The sequence below is a fragment of the Acomys minous genome, assembly GCF_964271855.1.
Source record: "Acomys minous genome assembly, chromosome: 4".
NCBI classification, from domain to species: Eukaryota; Metazoa; Chordata; class Mammalia; order Rodentia; family Muridae; genus Acomys; species Acomys minous.
The window spans coordinates 93,678,369-93,692,603 of NC_140486.1; the positions used below are offsets into that span (position 1 = coordinate 93,678,369).

At 39.7% G+C, this 14,235-nt stretch overlaps 1 pseudogene across 1 annotated transcript; it reads left to right on the forward strand.

The window, feature by feature from the left end:
- Positions 1 to 377: 377 nt before the first annotated feature.
- Positions 378 to 880, forward strand: LOC311596079 (large ribosomal subunit protein eL32-like; annotated as a pseudogene). Its single transcript has one exon. The product of its transcript is annotated as a large ribosomal subunit protein eL32-like (transcript).
- The last annotated feature ends 13,355 nt before the right edge of the window (positions 881 to 14,235 follow it).

Genomic DNA, 14,235 nt, shown 5'->3' on the forward strand with positions numbered 1-14,235 from the left:
GGGAAGCACAATCTTCACACATGTGCCTTACCACATACTAACATCTCCTATGTGTTTTATTTCCGTCTCTCTGTTAGTAGAAAAATGTAGATTTACAGACATCTTTTTAGATACCTATTACCAAGGCAAACATAGAAAGGCTTTTATTTACATCTTAAACAATCTTAGACAGCTTTTGGCTATGTTGTTTAGGCTGATAACTCCTGAGCTCCAGTGGTCCTTCTCTGTGAGCCTTAAGGGTGACTTGAACAAAAGATGTTAGCCACCATGCCTGGTTTGCTTATATTTTCTTAATATGCTGGAGGCCACAGGTAAAGCGCCTTCCTCTTCACACCCGTGGTACACAGGCAGCTTTGAAGATGGCCGCCTTGCTTCTTTTTCCCCGGCGCTGCCTGCGAGGTGGCTGCCATCTCCTTTGCGGCATCATGGCTGCCCTCTGGCCTCTGGTGAAGCCCAAGATCGTTAAAAAGAGGACCAAGAAGTTCATCAGGCACCAGTCAGACTGATATGTCAAAATTAAGCGAAACTGGCGGAAACCCAGAGGTATCGACAACAGGGTGCGGAGAAGATTCAAGGGCCAGATCCTGATGCCCAACACTGGTTATGGGAGCAACAAGAAGACCAAGCACATGCTGCCTAGCAGCTTCCGGAATTTTCTGGTCCACAATGTCAAGGAGCTGGAAGTGCTGCTGATGTGCAACAAATCTTACTGTGCTGAGATTGCTCACAATGTTTCCTCCAAGAACCGAAAAGCCATCGTAGAAAGAGCGGCACAGCTGGCCATCCGAGTCACCAATCCCAACGCCAGGCTACGCAGTGAAGAAAATGAATAGATGGCTTCAGTGCGTGTTTTATTTGTGTTTAAATAAAACCACAAAAACTGCCAAAAAGAAGAAGAAGAAGAAGAAGAAGAAGAAGAAGAAGAAGAAGAAGAAGAAGAAGAAGAAGAAGAAGAAGAAGAAGAAGAAGAGGAAGATGGCCGCCTCGTCATCTGCACTTCCTGTTACTCACACCTTCATGGGCTTTCTTTCTTTGAGAGTGGGTTGACTGTGGTATGCTCCAAATGATAAAATATATCATTATCGAAAGAGCCAAGATTAGATAAGTGATACAAGTTTGAAGGTTCTTCAACTTTCTGGATGGCTTGCCATGAAGAAGACCAGCTGCCAAGTTGTGAGTTTTCCAGTTACAACGTCCTTAGCCAAGATCTGATACCAAGCAATAGACCGAGTAACTGACGACTGGATATCCTGAACCATTCTCCTAGCAGCGCTGCTTAAACCTGTGCTGACCCTGAGTGTTGGGGCACAGTGGAACCGCGTCTGTATTCCTGACTTCCAGAAAGCTTAGCTACAATGTATCTAATTAAGCTTTGAAATTGTTCATATAAATAAATAATTGCTCAGTGTATAGTGATGATTCTTAAACAGGACATAGTCAGAAGTCTCCTGCTTATCAAAAACATGCAAAGTAAAGATAGATGGGAAGCTACCAAGATCTAGGGCAATGGTTCTCAACCTGTGGGTCACAACTTCTTTGGAGACCCTTTCAAAGGGGTCACCTAAGACCACTGGAAAATGCAGATACTTATATTATCATTCGTAAGAGTAGTCAAATTACAATTATGAAGTAGCAATGAAAGATCATTTTCTGGTTGGGGGAGGGGTAACCACAAGATGAGGAACTCCATTAACAGATGGAAGAATTAGGAAGGTTAAAAATCACTGCTCTAGGCTAATCTGTGGGTTGATGCTAGAAGCAACTATAGAACCTGAAGTTACATTTCTAGTCTTATTTCACTTCCTCCTGTCCATGAGTAACCATGTTATAAGATCTCATCCTGGAAATAAATGTCTTATTCCCAGCTTGGGAGTTAGGACACAAGACTCCCCACCTCAGTAGCTTCTGAACATCATGACAAGCTGTGTGGACTCTTTCCCAGGATGGACATGCTTCATCTGGGCTATTGTGAACACAATGTCTGTTCTGGACAAACAAACAAAAACAACAGCGTTTTTCTGTGTAGCCTTGGTTAGCCTGAACTTGCTTTGTTCAGGCTGGCCTAGATCTGCCTGTTTCTGCCTCCCAAGTGCTGAGACTGCAGATGTGCACCACCACGCCCGGCCTATAAAACAATGCTTAATAGATTAGATCAATCAGCATCAGGGTTTAGACATTCTGTTGTTTTACTTGCTCATTTTGCTGTTAATAATGCGGTAATGTAGGTGTGTGCATAGTTTAGAATCCTGAAGAGACGAAGTCCTCAGGTAAAGCATCCACATAGCCAGCAACATCTAAGGGCCAAAGTCAACTGCTTTCCTATTTCAGGGAAGTACTTACGTTCTTCCAGGTAGCTTTGCCTCTAGCAGAGGAGAAGATGGTCATTAGCACTGGAGGACCCACAACTTCCCATGTGCTTCTCAGGGTTCTTGTTTCTGCATGGTTCTGCTTTCTCACCTTGGTACTTGTGGTAAGTGAGCATAATGCAGGTGGTTTGTTATTCAGAGCTGGCAAAGAAGGAAGGACAGGAATGGCTCAGAGGGAAAGAGATGGAGACATTTGGGAAAAGGAGAGAAGTCTTAAGACTAGTTTTCTTGAATCTACAACCAATCATCAGTTCTTTCCTCTTATTTACAGTTTGGGGTTTTTTTTTGTTTTTTTTTGTTTTTGTTTTTGTTTTTGTTTTTGTTTTGGTGTGTGTGGGACTATCTAATTTTAGAAAGATTGGACATTCCAGAATGATTTTAGAAAACTGTAAAATTGTGTTTTAACAGGGAACTCAACAAGAACTCTGATAGATATCTACTAATTCTTTAAGAATTTTCATCAAACTTTGACATTTACACTCTCTGACATTTTTCTGGAGTTGATAAATCCTCAAAAGTTTAAGATCCGTTATTTTAGCCATATTGTTTTGGAGCAGTTTGATTTAATCCTGCTTTTGTCATTTTCCCACCTACTTAAAAGCTACTACCCAAGGAGACCTTTATAAAAGCCATATGAAGAATGTGTTTTGAGACATATAATGTGTTTGAACAACTGCCATTCTGTCTGCCTTTTTTCCTTTTAAATATAAACTTGACCTCAAAAGAAACTATGCCCTTTTCATCAAGATACCTAGAACCAGGTTCCTTGTAATATGGAGCATAAGAATTTGATTGCTTCTTGCTGATAAGGAGCAAAAGAGATGGAAAAGAAGGAAATAAAAACCTCATCTTCTATTTGCTTTCTGGTAAATCTGGTATTTTATGCAAAGGAATACAAAACTGTGGATGAGAAGGATGAAATAATGGGTTGTTACTGAGTTAAGTAAGGAAGCTAAACTTTTAAAAATATTTTATTTATTTTTAATTATGTATTTGCATACATGTCCATGTATGGATATGTTCACTAGCACGCAGATACTCTTGGAGACCAGAAGAGGATGTAAAGTTCCTTGGAGTTAGAGTTGTAGAAATTTGTAGGCCATATGATGTGGGAGTTAGCAACCGAACTCAGGTTCAAAAGCAACTTATGGAAGGAAAGGGTTTAGGTCATACTCCATCATTATCTGAAGTTACTGAAGGAACTCAAGGCAGGAAGCACAAATGAAAGCTGCTTGCTGGCTCATTCTCTGGCTGGTTTATACACCATGCTTAGCTAGCTTTCATAAACAACTCAGGACATTGTGCCAAAGGATGGTGCCACCCATAGTAGGCTGGACTTTCATACGTCAATTAAAGTAAAGATAATTCCTGATAGACATGCCAACAGACTGACCAGGCTCTTACCCAGTTGAAACTTTCATTTGAAATGCTCCCAGGCTGTGGCAAGTGGACAGTTAATACTACCTAGGACAGGCCCAGAGATGTCAAGTTGCAGAAAGAGAATGATAGTTATTTAACTGTCTCAATTCAACTCACTGCCCACTGAACATGCACTATACAAGTCTTTATGAACCACAAGGCACTAATAACTCATCTCTGGGTGTAGTGAGCAACCTGCAACCTAGATGGAAAGAAATACATCTCTTCATTTATGATGCATCTTGCCCATGTTTCAGATTGTCTGAGATTGGGACAGGCTCAGAGCTTCTTGGCACCTTGTGCCTCAGAGTTTTAGGCTATCAAACATATGTGTTTGATAGAGAAGAAGTATACACAATGTCATAACCTCTAGCCCCATCACAACAACAAACCTCAACTGGTTGTTCAGGAGGAGACTTTGAGAGAGCTTGTCAGCAGAGAAGGCAGGGCTCACACACATATGAAACCCCTAGAGAGAAGCAGAATACCCAAGGAAAGGTCTCATCACCTCAAGGCAAGGGCTTACGGTGTGAAATTCAACAGCTGCCATTATCTAGGGGTGTGTAGGTGCTTAGACCATGGCAAAAATGTCTTGACTCACCCAAGGACAATCCTCCAAAGGAAGTCCCAGATGTAAGCCATTAAGCTGGGGATAGGACCGTTGGGGAGACCTTTTTGTGCACTGTGTAGAGGTCCTCTTTATTCGAATGCTGTTTTCTGTAACTGCAGAGATCTGATTACAGGCCTGGGATTTGGTGTTGTTATTCTTTTGGCTGCACCATATTTTGTAAACACTCCCTCCAAAACCCATCCTGATTGGTTTAATAAAGAGCAGAATGGCCTATGGTTGAGGCAGGAGAAGATAGGAAGGACATCCGGACAGAGAGGGGAATTCTGGGAAAGAAATTTAGGTGGGAAGAATCCACCAGCCAGAGGTAGAGGAAGAAATGGGTACTGGGACTGAAAAGAGGTAAAGAGTCACATGGCAAGATATAGATTAATATAAACAGGTTAATTTAAGTTATAAGAGCTAGTTGGTAACAAGTCTAAGCTAAGGCCAAGCTTTCATAATAATAGAATGTCTCCATGTCATTATTTGGGTAGCTGATGGGTCAAAACAGTCCAGCTATAATGACACATAACATTTATAACTGGCACCCAATATTTATATAGGATTTGAGAGGACTAAGGTCTCCATCAATATTTAACACATCACCTTGCTTAAAAATATGTGGGATTGCTGGTCATAGTGGTGCATGCATTTAATCCCAGCACTCTCGAGGCAGAAGCAGATGGATCTCTGAGTTTGAGGCCAGCCTGGTCTTCAAAATGAGTCTCAAGACAGCCAGGGCTACACACAGAGAAACCAATGTCTGTTGACTTTGATGAAAACAAATGAAAACTGAGTATCTGTGATCTTATATGCCATAGCTGTCACCTTCATGGTACTACAGTATCAATGAAAATAAGACTTTTTGTGTATTTCCAATAATGAATTTTCATAAATCACATCTAATAACTTCAGAGCTAGGGAAAAACCTTTGGACTGTGAATTGAAAAATTTTTTTCCTATTTTATAGTGAATATTCTAAAGACCAAGAAAGGTAAATGGCCAAAGGCCAAGCAGCTAACTACTGATAAACCAGACTTAAAATCAAATCTTGCTTCAAATCTTTTTTCCCCTAATTTAACCAAAGAAATTAAAATACAATTTTTTTCTTGCTTACAAGATTTGTAATTTCTGCCCTGAATAAGTGTTAACAATGGTGTGTTCTCTTTCAGAAAACACAACAGAATGCTGACACCTTGTTCTTCTGATTCTCATAAAGTTGTTTCTCTTCATAACAATTTTATTTAATTTATCTTGAATATAAGCTATTTTAGTATCTTTCTACACTTTCTCATGTCTCAAGAAAATGCGGAAGTTCCTTTGTTGATGCTTTAGTATCTGGGATAATGAAAGATATAATCTCTTGTTCTCCTAGGACTGGTGTTATTAAAATGAATCTATTTCCTTTCTTTGAAAATTACTCATCAGCTCTCTGGCCCATTGCTCTCTAGAGTTCTTACAGAGACTGCTACACTGTTTTCCAAATTCTTTCCTTTTCATTACCTTTTATAAAAGGGACACAGGAAAGATGATGCCTTAGGAAGCCTTAGGCTAAAAACCTAGGCTGATCATACACTGCTCTGTGCAGCAGAAAACCAGATGGAGCCTGGAGTATTCAGTGCCACAACCAGGAAAGAAAGGCTAGCAGATTAGGACCGATAACCCTGGGTGACCCTGATACACCTGGTTCGGAGCCACATTCTTCTCAAGGTGAGCCGGGCTTTGCCGTGCCCCACTTATCATGTGGGCAGGGACATTTTTTCTGTGGTGTCAAGACTATTCTTAGGTCTGACTCAAAGGGAACATATGAGGCCACAGAAACTAGGTTTGGATACAGGACACTTATTGAATGCTAAATCTGTCAGTAGCTGTGAGATATGGCCAGTTAGTCCCTCCATCCCTGCCACATAAACTGTATATGATAGAAATCAACAACAGAACCAATGAACATGAAATAAAAACACATAGTTACATGGTGACCACATACATACACATCTTGAATGAAACTGCAAACAGTCTAAGACCCAGAAATTTAAAATATTACTTTTCCAGAGTTTAGCACGAATCCTTCAAATTTTCCACTATAGCTTCTGGACAAAGAGCTTACTTCTCAACATTTCTTCCTATTTTCATAACTCATTTATCAAAATTTAAATGTAGAATATATACAGAGCACTCCGCATTATATAACATGAAGAAAATAATTTCATGTCTAAAGGTCATTATGAATCATCAGTACAGATGAAATCCTTTCTATGTTTTTATGAGGTAGGTAGTTATGGCTCCATGGTTAAGAGTGCTTGCTGTTCTTGTGAGAACTGGGACTATGATTTCCATCACCCTCATCAGGTGGCCCACAGACAGCTGTGACTCCAGCTTCAAAGGACCTGACTCCTCCATATGCAGATGCATGCATATACATAAATAAGAATAAAATTAATATTTAAAAAGTTTAATTCACAATGTTACTTAGGAATAAGTAAAATTCAATCCAATGCTGCGATCATGTTAAGTCAAGCATTGAAGTGGCCATAATCAGTTGTCTAAAGAATCCACTTTTATAAGCACGTACTTACTCTATGCCACAACAGATAGCTGAGGTAATATTGAAATTAAAAGACTGACTGCAGACTTATAAGTGATGGTGTGTGTGTGTGTGTGTGTGTGTGTGTGTGTGTGTGTGTGTGTGTATGAAGTCAGGATCTCACTGCACTCATGGCAGTCCTTCTGTCTCTGCCTTTCAAATGCTAGGATTACAGACATGTGCCACCACATTGCCACATGGATTTTATAAACAAGATGCTAATTGAAAAAGAGAGAAGTTCATATTCAACACACGAATTAATACTCCAGAGAATTCTGAATGTAAACAAAGATGCAATGTCTTAGCTCACAGAAGCAGTTGACGAAGCTTGTGTTTGTCATGGAGAGTGATCCAGAAAGAGGTCAATTCTGGCCGGTAAACATTTGTGCACTCACATACGCATGTACCCAGTTGTACACAAACATGAATGTACACAAACAAATAGCTTGTGTTTGTCATGGAGAGTGAGCCAGGAAGACGTCTAATATAAATCTGGCCTCTACACACATGTGCACTCACATACACATGTACCCACATGCACACAAACATGAATATACCTACTCAAATAGCACACACAAGTGATTGCATACGCGCGCACACACACACACACACACAGACACACATACATCACACACATAAATAAAAATTTTGGTTTTCTATTATAGAGCCATCAGGAGGTGACATTTTTTTTTTTATTATCTTGGTGGGAAGTCCTGGAATAGCAAACATCAGCATAGCTCATTAACAGCAAGAAGCAACTGAAGTGGAGTCAAAAATGTCCCACTTTCATGGTGGTTCCAGCATGAAAGACTCAACTTTCCCTATAGGCCATTTAAAGGAGCTTCTCCAGAGGAATGAACAAAACATACTCACATCCTTTCCTGTCATGTGACTCTGGGAATTAAGCTGATTCATAACACATTGTCTTTGATAGTTTTATGCATTTAGGCATTTGTAATTAGCGCAAATGCTCCAAATATGAGGAAGTATAATATGAAAGTTTCAATGACTGGTGAGTGTTCACTGTTACTAAGTAAACATTTTTATATTGCTTATTTTCTGCCAAAGTTATTTTTTTCTAATTTTAATTTCATTTGGGCCTTGGGTCTTCCTTCACACAATTCAGATCCTCACCCTAGAAATTGACCCTTATTGATGTGTGACGTTGCTACTCCAACAACGAGATGATAAAACCAAGTTGGTGTGGGATACATAATCACTTTATTCATATGACATGAGCTAGGAATTGCAGTGTTGCTTGTGGATCAGAGAAGAGTCAGAGACCTCTCACAGTCGTATTTGTAATCATAGTCAGCATGCATGTATGCACAGGCCTTTAGCCTGAAAACAAATTTCTACTGTCCACCTGAGTCAAGTTAAAACCTTTAGTCTGAGCCAATTGCTATCATGCTGTGTCCTTGTGACTGGTTTATTTAAGGATCAATAAGAGAACTTTTAAACTCTGGAGCTATTTGCTAACTATCCCTCAGAAAAGCTTATTCAGTACTTTAGTCTCAAGGGGTAAGTGTTGGTCCTGTTACCTCCTCCGCATGAGTCAATAGGATGTCCCTGTACCACTTCCACTTCTTGAAAATGTGGTAGAAGTTGGACTCATTCCAGACTGCAAGAAAGCTGAAAGGTAGAGGGAGCCAGGCTTCTTAATAGCATCAGCATCCTGCCACAGGAACTTGAAAAATTTCTATTCTCTTATTCTTTTCTTGAATGATAATACAGATTTTGGACTATGATGTTGTTCTACTTGGAGATTTCAGCTTTCTGCAGCTGAAAATTTCCTAAGAGATTTAGTTATTGTCTTTCACCCTGAGGTACTTAGTACATTGTACATTGAGTAGTATGTGTTTGGTTCTAAGTGTCAGGCATACGGATATGAAGAAGAAAATTAAAGTCTCTGGTCCTGAGCATTCATAGAAATACAAATACAAGTTACATAGGTAAGTGAACTTATATTAAAATTAATTCTCTGAAGGAAATAGAGTGATCTGTCTGAGTGGCTTGCTCAATGAACACATGTTTCCTTAAACAGAGTGATTTTGGACCTTTCTGAGGATGGTGACACATGGGAGCTGGAAGAAAAGTGAGTTTGATAGAGTACAAAAATGCTCTTCATGATGCTGGGCATGGTGGCACACACCTTTAATCTCAGCACTCAGGAGGCAGAGGGATGTGGACCACTGTGAGTTCAAGGCCAGCCTGGTCTACAAAGGGAGTCCAGGACAGCCAGGACGACAGAGAAACCTTGTCTCAAAAAAAAAAACCTAAAAAAAAAGAAGAAAAGAAAAGAAAAGAAAAAAGAAAGAAAGAAGATAAAATGGGTGGGATTTTAAATGGGTGGGATTTTGCTAGAAGATCATTATCTTGGCTACTATTCTGTGCCCATAAGAGACGTCACAAGCCAGACAACTCAAATACAAGAAAGCAATTTAGTTGGAGGTTTGTTTGTCGTTTTAGAGAGTAGAGTTAGTTCATGGTCATCATGTCAGGTAGATGACAGGCATGGCTCAGAGCTCTACATCCACAGGCAGCAGGCAGAGAGAGGGGGTGGGGGAGACAGAGACAGAGACAGAGACAGAGACAGAGACAGAGACAGAGACAGAGACAGAGACAGAGACAGAGTGAGGAGAGAGAGAGGGAGAGAGAAAGAGACAGAGCAGAGACAAACAGACAGACAGAGTGCACTAGTATGAGCTTTTCAAACTTCAAACTCCACTTCCAGTGACCCTTCTCCCTATCTCTTCCAAGAAGGCCACGCCTATTCCAACAAAGCGACACATCTTAATCCTTCTCAAACAATTTCACTAACTGGGGTGAAGCACTGAAACATAGGAGCTTATGGGGACTATTCTCATCCTAACAAGCATAGTCACAAGTTTGTTTTTTTTGTTGTTGTTGTTGACAGTTTTTAAACACTGAACTCTGAGAACTTTGCAACCACAATAAAACTTTTTAATTGATCCCTGAGAACACTAGTATCTTTTATAGTGCATTTTCCAGGCACTCATGTTGATTTATTTGTTTATTCATTGCTATAAGTGGACTCTGTTCTCTGAGGAATCAGCTCAGCATATGTTGAAACCTCTATGTTAACTTAAAACATACATTAATGCATCAGGTCTCAGGAGTATCTTGTACACTCAGTAATGACTGATGGCTTGAGGAAGACTTAGATCTCTAAGGCGCTTCACTCAGGTTCCTGTGATGCACCACTAGCCAACCACGTGCAAGAGTCCGTAAGGTGTAATCACACTATTTCCCCTGAGGAACCTCTTGAAAGGTTTATGGCAAAGACAGTAATTTGGCCAAACCTATGCCAGATGCTAATGGCTCATCCCCGGGCTATCACATGCTTTCATTTTGTCACCTTTTCTGGGTCACACATCATAGTCCATGACATATGTTCAACAGTGTATATGGTGCCAACTTCATATTGTAACTAAATCTAGTCAGTTGATAATCCCTATTTTTAACAAAAATAAACAAATTTTCTCTTAAGTCGCACTTCTCTCTGTATCAATAGATGATTGCTTCTAGCAGTTCTCACTGCCAACCTCACACTGGACTTTAGGATGGCAATGATCACATGCACTGTGGTTTTATGCAGGCTTATATTCCTCACCAAATTATGGAAGCTTCCTATGCAGGTTATAGGCCTTATTCTACATTACTGTATTCCATGGGGTCAGGAAACACTGAGGTCTCAATAGATCAAAATGAGAAATGATTAAAATTGAACTCCTTTTAGACCTAAACAGGTTTGTACTGGCACTATTAGCCAAACCCCATTCTGTCCTTTATCTTCTCTTTTCTGTAATTTTATCATCTTCCAGCTGTTTCCTGACTTTTCTGCAGTATAACTATGGTCTTCCTTATTACCATTGCAAATGGAGTAGGGACACAGGGTTGGAAGTCTGAGTTTTAACATTTATTAACCGTATGAACTTCAGAAATTACCTTAACCTCTCTGAGTCATGAGACAAGTTGAGGAGAGAATTTGAAAATCTAAGTTATTAAGATGAAGGATGAATAGTGCATGCAATTAGCATACTCCAATTCTAACTTCAAAGTGTTACTATCCTTTTTTTTTTTAAACTATTTTCTTATCACTGCCCATTTTTTTAAAGCCAAAAGTCATTACACAGTTTTTGAAATCATCCTTAAGTCTCACTTGGATGAAAAACTTTAGTGTTAGGGAGTCAGTACTACCTCAGACCTGCCTGAGACCTCATGGTTGGTTTATCTACTTAGGTGGTTGAGCTGCATCTTCTCTGGGTACAGACCAAAGCTGTGCTTTCTGATCTCTTCCCTATCAGTAATAAAGGGAATATTTGATTCCTGAAAAATATTTTCCATTGTTTTTCAGATGTGAAATGGGAAAATGTATGGGCATATATTAAGGACTCTTTAATAATTGCTATATATTGAATGTTGAACATTTAGCTGGAATGGTGAGTGTGACAGGTTCTATTTACTTAATCTTCCCAGAGTGAATTATTATTGGGAGCTTCATTTAAAAAGATACAAATGCATTCAGAATTTCCAAAGCAAGCCTAGCTATCAGATTACCCAAGGAGGAGGTATAATAATAATCTATTTACTCCAAGAAGGTTTATTTATTTCTTTTTTGAGGGCTTGGGGGACATCCAAGCCTTCAATGTATCAAAGAAAGTGTGCGATAAGAAAAGTACTGATGCTTTGTTGGGAACTGTGAGGGTCTGAGACATCACAAGGTGATGGGTTAACCTTTTTTAGTCTCCTGGATACTGACAGAAAGTAGGGGAACTCTGCCAATGAGAGACAAAGGGCAGGGGGCTACTTGATTAGAAACAACAGCAAAATTGTCAGAATTTTCTTTGCCCAATGTCCTAGGCAAAAATTTACATATGGAGAGAGTACACAGGGGACCGACTTGATGGCCTCTGGAGCAGAGGGTTATACTACTGAAGACCCTGGGTGCTGTTCCAGAGGGAAGCTTTGTTTCCGCTTTCTCTAGACTGTTGAATTGATCAACATCCTTGCAAAAGACGATCTGGAACAAAAGCAATCAGTGTTTCCACATATAAGGTGTGTGGAAACACAAACATGCCACTGAGCCTTGTGTTAGAACAAGAAAGATTATATTTTTAAGCAAGAGCAGTTTAAACAAAGGTTGAGAAAGAGGAAAGAATGGAAAACAAATAATTGAGTTTTGTGTAGGAGGCTAGAACAACAAGGCCTCGTGTTTCGTGGCTGGAGAGACGGTTCAGTGCTAAGAACTTGCTGTTCTTGCAGTAGGTCTCGACTGATTCTTTCCCAAGCACCTACTATTTATAGGTGACTCAAAACTATTTATAACTTCCGTTCTGGGAGATTTGATGCCCTCTTCTGGCCTCCTCAAGCACCAGGAATAAATATGGCACAAATACACTTAAGCAAGCAAAACCACTCAGACACATAAAACAAAGCTAAATAATAAGTGTAGTAAAAATTTAAAAGACTCATGTTTCTGGAATGGTAGCTATCTGCCAAGAGGGCTAGCTGTTGTTGAAAAGGGTGTGAGTGAAATTCCCAGCACCCACATCAGATGACTCACATCTGTCTGACCCTCTCCTTTGGCCTCTGAGGATACCCAAATACATGAACACAAACACAGAGATAGACAATCAATTAAAATATCTGTAAAAGAATCATGTTTCTAGTCAATAAATACAGGGATGAATGTGAGGAGCCTTTGACAACTGAATTTAGCTCCTATCAACTTATCATGGAAATAAGGCCAAGGTTATGTACCTTAAGAGTCCATGACCAGAAAAGGTCTGAAAGTTATGTGTGACTATAGAGTTGCCTGGCAATTTAGTATGACATGTACACCATTCCTTGGAGCTAAATTACATCAGGCAAATTGTAAAACAAAGTGAGAAATGGTAGAAAGCAATCAGAAAAATGCATAACATCAACATCAATGTAATTATTAAGGTTATCCTAGGTCCTTTAAACAATCCCAGCAAAGAAGGCAGAAGATCAAGATTTATGAAATATCTCTTTGTATGTCTCTCTGTGCCTCTCTGCATTTATCTCTGTGTGTCTGTGTCTGTCTCTTTCTTTCCCTCCCTACCTCTGCCTTTGTTTGTTTGCTTGTTTCCCAATATGGGACAAAAGGACACAAAGACTAATTGAAACTAATTGACTATTTCCATGTTTGATTTTTCTGAAGCTACTACTTAGAAACTTAAACATCTTCAGTCTTGTTTCACTGGTAAGATACTTTTGATCTCTGCTTGCTTTGCATTTTCTTATCTTTCCACACTGTGCCAGAAGCATTACAAACACACAGTAATGCATATCGCCTGGAATTTTCTTCAGAAGTTGAAGGGGCACTAGGAGCCTCCATCAATTCTGCATGGCCCACATACTACACCAAGAACATGTGTTCACCTCCCGTAAAGTCTGTGGGAGATGGCTGTGGGACTCTAGGCATCTCCTTTGGGTGCCTCTAGGCCCTGGTCTCTTTCACAGCAGTTGGAAGACTTTCTTGGGGTTTTCAGAAGTGGTAAGGTTTTCAGCAGTACTCGGAAGTTATGTAGCTTTGGAGCATCTTGCCACAGACTGTTAAATGGTGAGGGAGAGGCAGCAATGACAAGCATTGGTCAATCATTAAAGAGTAATACTGTTGTATATTTTCAGTACTCCAAAAGGCTTCTGTTTGTATAGACACAACCAGGTCGACAACATGGAAGATGAAAACATACTTTTGCTTGGCTGTTTTTGAATCGTAGTTGCCTCAAGTTGCACTATGCATGTGATTTTATTACGAAGCACAGATGAAAATTCAATTGGATTTGGATGTTATTTTATAAAGATTTATTTTATATGCATTTATGTACATATGTATGTGTGTGTGGGGGGTTTCCTTGTGTTGGGGGTTCCTGCAGGAACTAGAATCCTCCTACCCTAGAACTGGAGTTCCAGGTTTTGATGGTTGATGGGGGTACTAATGACAGAACCCCTAGTTTCCTGAAGTGACAGCAAGCATCCTTAACATATGAGCCATCTCCTGCCCTGAAATTTGGGCAGCCTTAAAAATTATAAAACTAATAATATAAAGAGATGACTTGTATAGACTAATCTTAGTAGCCAAGGGAACACAATGAAGGCAAAAGAATATTATAAGATGCAAATCTTTATCCAAAGATAATTGGAGATGAACGCACTAATATTAAATTTCTTACTCAAGAAGAACTACGCTTTTTTAAATGCTTTCA